This window comes from Rhinatrema bivittatum, chromosome 9, assembly GCF_901001135.1.
Source record: "Rhinatrema bivittatum chromosome 9, aRhiBiv1.1, whole genome shotgun sequence".
In the NCBI taxonomy this organism is placed as follows: Eukaryota; Metazoa; Chordata; class Amphibia; order Gymnophiona; family Rhinatrematidae; genus Rhinatrema; species Rhinatrema bivittatum.
Window position 1 is genome coordinate 44,599,767 of NC_042623.1, and position 6,000 is coordinate 44,605,766.

Consider the following 6,000-nt stretch of genomic DNA (forward strand, 5'->3'; position numbering starts at 1 on the left):
TTGAGATAAGGTGTTAATGGTGGTTTAGGATTTAGGGGCCAGTTTCGCATGTAGAGTGAGATGTACGAACAGCACAGTACAGCTTGGTAATTTGACATCATTTGGAGTGAGGAAAGTCTCAAAAATATTAAATTTCTACTATGTTCGCTCACCCTAGCTTGAAGGACTCTAAAACAGGATACCATCAAGCTAGGGTGAGATAACATAGTACAAAATTTCATGTTTTTGAGACTTTCCTCACTCCAAATGACATCAGATCACCAAGGTGTACTGTGCTGTTCGTACGTCTCACTCTACATGTGAAACTGGCCCCTAAAACCTAAACCACTACTAACACCTCACCTTGACTTATTAGGTGGCCCTCCTATAGAGAAATAAATAAGTGCACACACTGAAGCCCTCCGCAGAGGCTCTCTTTCCAGACCCCAACTGAACCTCAATTCAACGACAACCACAGTCAGACATTCTTACAACATTGTAAATAATTGCTCTTTCTGCTAAATTCCTTTAGACTTTCCTTCTTCACCCAGTTTGGAATATCCTTGTTTTATTGTAATTTCAGAGTTTCTCTTCACTTGTTACAGTTTTTTAGTTTATTTTCATTTTATACCCCCTGTTAAATGTAAACCAGCATGATGTGATTTTTATCTTGAATGCCGGTATAGAAAAACGCTAAATAAATAAAATAAATAAATAAAAATACTCTACTCCACTCCACTCTCCCTCTCCCTCCCCAAGCCCAGAAATGGCCAAAATGCATTTCCCAAAATTTATTGTGAATTGCATTATGGCCATTTTGGGCATATCGCACAGCTTAGGAAAAAGTTGTAGTTATTTCCAGCGTTAATACTGTCCAACAGCATGCTATTGCACAGTGCGATATCACCTCTAATTTAACTAATTCCTGTCCAAAACTCCTCTCCGATCCCGCTCCCCCCAAAATTTGCATTCATGCTGTGTGCTAGTGGTTTTCTCATGCATTATGGTGTTAATGCATGCGTTAACGCGTTATTGCATGCATTAACACCATAACGCATTTTAATGAATGATGCGGTTAATGACAAATGAGTTTCTTGTAGGCAACCCTGACTTTCTGTTATAGAGCTAATAGTTTTCTTCTTTTGACCAGATTATTTAGCCATGCATTATAATACTGAGCAATGGTATGATTGCATTTATTTTTTAAAATTTAACAAATAACCAAATAAAATGAAATGACATTTTGAACCTTATTCTTACATTTCCAAGCCTTTAGGAGTACAAAAATTGGTTTACCTCTTTCAGAAGTCCCTCGTGCCCATTTTAATACCCCACCACCATGGAACAAATCAAACCAGGTTTCCCTTTTTCTGGGAAATTTTAGGAGATTCCAGCTGCTAAGAACTCAGGGACCATCATAATATAAGGTGTTCCACAACCTCTTATGAAGTATTTGAACTTTTATGTGCATTACTCAATCACTGTCCAAGTGTTTATATCTGATGTCTCTTAAATTTCCCTCCACCCACCGAACATATTTTACAGTTCTAAACAATTGTTGCACTGCAGAGCTGCTTTTTCCTAATTGGGATAATCCATCCAACATTCTGGATGCAGAACTGGAAACTTTCTTTTAACATGACGACTCTCCATTCTGAATGGGGAAAGGGAGAATGGGAAAAAAGCCAAACCCTTACACTGTGAAATGACAAACAATCCTTGTGCTGTAGAGCTTCTTGCCCAAACCAGGGGGGTCTCTGGGAGTAAGATTAACCATTGGTCTTGTGAGAATAAAAGTTGAAAAAGAGGCGGTAGAGGCCAGCACTTTTTAACAGATTTTGGGCATGCTTTGGATAGATACAGGGATCAAGGGTGGGTATATGTTTAAGAGATCAGGTAAAAGACCAAGTGTAATTGTGGGGTTGGGGAGAGTTAGTGTTATATTGCATATGGGAATTTACAGTGCCTTGTAAAAAGCTTCATACCTTTGTATGTTTTTCATGTTCTGCCATCTATAAAATACAAATCAAAATGCATTACAGTAGGAGTTTGTTTGATTGATATACATAACCTACTCTACACTTTCATTATGAAAGAATAATTATAGAAATAATCCCTAAGTAATTCCAAATAAAAAAAAGTCTTGCAAACCCAAATTAGCTGCAGTTAAACAAAATGCCTTAACAATGCCCAAAATAAGTTAATTAGATCTCAATGTATCCAATTACAGTAGTTGAGCTGATTTAAATACGCCTGAATGAAGAATCAGCTGTTTTAGTTTTATGAAGTGAATTGGAAGAAAATTCCAAAAGATGCTGAACAAGATGCTGCCAAAAGAACTCTGGGATAACATTATTCAAAAGTACAGATTGTGGGAAGGGATAATAAAATTTCATTCCCATATGCATTTACATATTCCTTGGGGCACGGTCAAGTCCCTCATTGTAAAGTGAAAACAGTTTGGCACCATCAAAACATTACGGTGATCAGGCCACCAGTGGCCGTGGGTTAAGAAAACTACTGTGCAAGGTCACTGTGAGGCCTAACGTAAAAAGAGGTCTCTGGCTGATCTGGGGAAAATTTATTTATTTATTTAAATCTTTTTCTATACCGTCGTTAAGGTGGGTACCGTCACAACGGTTTACAATAAGGCACAAAAAAGTAATGCTATTAACCTCTATCAGTTTACACAGGTGCCATAATGTTCGGTAACATAGTTTTAATCAAAATTAGTTAAATGAGTGTGAACACTATCATGTCCTGGTCGATTCTATAGCAGTTTGAGTTGAGGACTCATTCTATAAGTAGCTTATCCTTTACTGATGAATTCTATTAAAACAAAAAACATACACCCTTAGTGATTTATTTTTATATTTATTGCTACGTTAAATAGTTATACTTCTTATATATAAAATATTATATTTCTTTATTTATTTCCAGTTAAACTATTATCACTTTATTTAGTATTTTGTTAAATTGTCAACCAGTTATACTGTTCCATATGTTCTACGGTTCCATGTAAAGCTCCGCTCTCTGTTGAGCAGTTCTTCGTTTTATGTAAACCGGAGTGATTTGTAGTCCCTACAAGAACTTCGGTATATAAAAATTAAAAATAAATAAAATAAATAAATAAATTTCTGTTTGCGTGGGTGTTTTGTCCCTTGCACTTACCTGGTTGAACCTTGCATTTCCCTGGATTCTATTCTATTCTCCCTTCTCTTTTTGAAAGGCTTGGTTGTTGACTTCAACAATTTCAAGATTATTCCACAAACATGGACTATATGACAGACTGGCAAGAAGGAAGCCATTGCTGAAGAAAAGCCATACATGCCATATAGCATTTTCAAAGAAACACTCGGGGGAATACTTCACACGTGGCAGAAAGTTTTGTGGTCTGATGAGACCAAAGTGGAACTTTTTCATCACAATGCTAAGTGATGTGTGGGGTGTAAAACAAGCACAGCAGATTACCTTGCTACCACCATCCCTACACTAAAGTATAGTGGTGGCAGCATCATGCTGTGGTGAGGCTTTGTGGCAGCAGGGGTAGGGAAGTTGATGAAGATCAAGGGAAAGATGGATGAGGCAAAGCATAGGCAGATTCTAGAGGAAAACCTGTTGCAGTCTGCCAAAGACCTAGGACTGGGAAGAATATTCAGCAGTACAACAATTTTACATAAAGTAGAAGAGTAGCCTAGAAGTTAGAGCAGCAGTCTGCAAACGAGGGTGGACATCCCACTGTTGCTCTTTGTGAGCTTAGGCAGGTCACTTCACCCTATATTGCCTCAGGTACAAAGTTAGGAGGTTATTTAGTATGCTGCAATATTTTACCATGGAAAGGGAAAAATGCTTCAGAAAAACATTGCGGAGGACATTTCCACCCTGTCGTAAAATATTGCAGCAGCTTCCCAGCAATATTTTTTCCTGTGAAAAAGTTCTGCAAGAAAAAATACTGTAAAAAAAATCACACAATGGCAGCCTCCTTTGCTCAGGGCTGCCATCTTCTTAAAAGGGCTACACTGGCCCTAAAGTACCGTCCCAATGTGTCAAAGATCTCTCCCCCCACCCCAGGGGTTTGGCTAGGTCCCTCTCACTACCATCCCCCCCCCCAACTGCCTGTAGAGGTGGCCCAGCAGGGTAAAAAACAGTGCTAGAGGCAAAGGCCGGCTGGCACTATTTTGGAAAACTGGTGGCCAATCTGGAGCCTAGAGGGTGCTCTGGCCTCACTAGACTACCAGGGATCCCTCCCAAAAGCATGACCGAGGGGGGTGAATTACAATGAGTAGGATGTCTGGATGGGGGATGGCTGGTATTGCCGGGGGGGGGGGGGGGGGAAATGGCAGGCTGTGGAAAGGCACAGGGTATCACTGTGTGACAATTTAGTCAATTTTTTTCACTTTTTTCTTCTGCTAGGTCACCTCTAGCCAGACCCCTGGGGGAGGGGGGGGGGGGGAGTAGTCTAACACATTAGGAGAGTTTTATTTTGGGCCAGCATAGCCCTTTAAATTTCAGCAGCGAGGCATCAGGATATGCATTAGCAGCTCAATACCTCCGAGAAAAGTTAGTTACCGCTACTGAGTTGTAGCTCTCTTTTTGGAAAATAATACAGGTTATGCACATCAGCTCATATAAATACACTTGGCATTTTAGGGAAACCATCTCAGTTTTATCATACACTAAACACTGTTTTCTGCATGTTAAATGTTTATTGTGGCTTATTAAATATACCCCTTAGATTACAAGCCCTCTTTGGATAGGGAAATACTAGGTTACCTGAATGCAATCTTCTTTGAATTGCCTGAAAAGAGGAATATAAATCAAATACATAAATAAATGAAAACATAAATGAAGCAAAAGCAGCAATGGAGTGGCTCAGCAAGAAGAAAGTAAATGCACTTGAATGGCCCCGTCAAAGCCCAGGCCTGAATCCAAGTGAAAATCTCTGGTAAGACTTGAAGACTGCAGTCTGCCAAGAAGAATGAGCAAAAGCTGCACCATCTTGCCATGCAAACTGGGTAGATATTTATCCTAAGTGACTCATGTCTGTTATTGTTGCAAATGAGCTTCTACCAGAATTGAGTTAAGGGGAGTAAAGACTTGTGCAATCAAGACTTTTTGTTTTTGTATTCTTAATTACTTTTGGAATATTTCTATAATTGTTCTTTCACAATGAAAGAATAAGAGTAACGTGTAGATCAGAGAAATAAACTCCTACTTAATGCATTTTGATTTGTATTTTTAGACAGCAGAATGTGAAAAATAAACAAGGATGTGAAGACTTTTAGAAGGCACCGTGTATGCTCATCTACCCAAAGCCGGATAACTCAGAAGTTATCCGGCTAAATGAAGAGCTGAGCACTTATCCAGCTAAATTCTAGCCAGCTATTAAGTTAACTGGCTATAATTTAGCTGGCTAACCCCTAGATTTATCATTTTGCTATAAAATAGCGAAAAATAGCACCTGCAATTAAAAAAAAAAGGGGCGTAGTTAGGGTAATTTTCCAGGTACTGCATCGCAGAGCTATTTTAACGCAACACACGTTAAATTTATTGCAACTCGCGATATTCAGATCACACACTGAGAAGTGCCCAGGCAGGCTTTTATCGCATTTTGGGCTGCTGGCGAGAGAGAGAGAGACTCTTTATATGGCTCTCATACAAGTAAACTATTTATACCACTGTAAGAGGGGCAATTAGTAACTGGGGATGAGGTTTTGGTGGTGGGCTAGGTTTTGCAGGGGCACTTTTACATGCAGTCAGAGATACAAACAGCACAGTAGACATAAGTGAAGATTTTATGTGATTTAGAGTGATGAAAGGTACAAAAAGATGAGATATGTACATTGTACTCTCGACCTAGCTTGATAGCAGTTACGTAGAGAGTGCATCAAGCTAGGTCGAGATACATTATACAAATCTCATTTTTTATACCTTTCATCACTCCAAATCACAAAATCTTCACTGATGTCTACTGTGCTGTTCGTACCTCTGACTGTGCATGTAAAACTATCCCCCAAAACC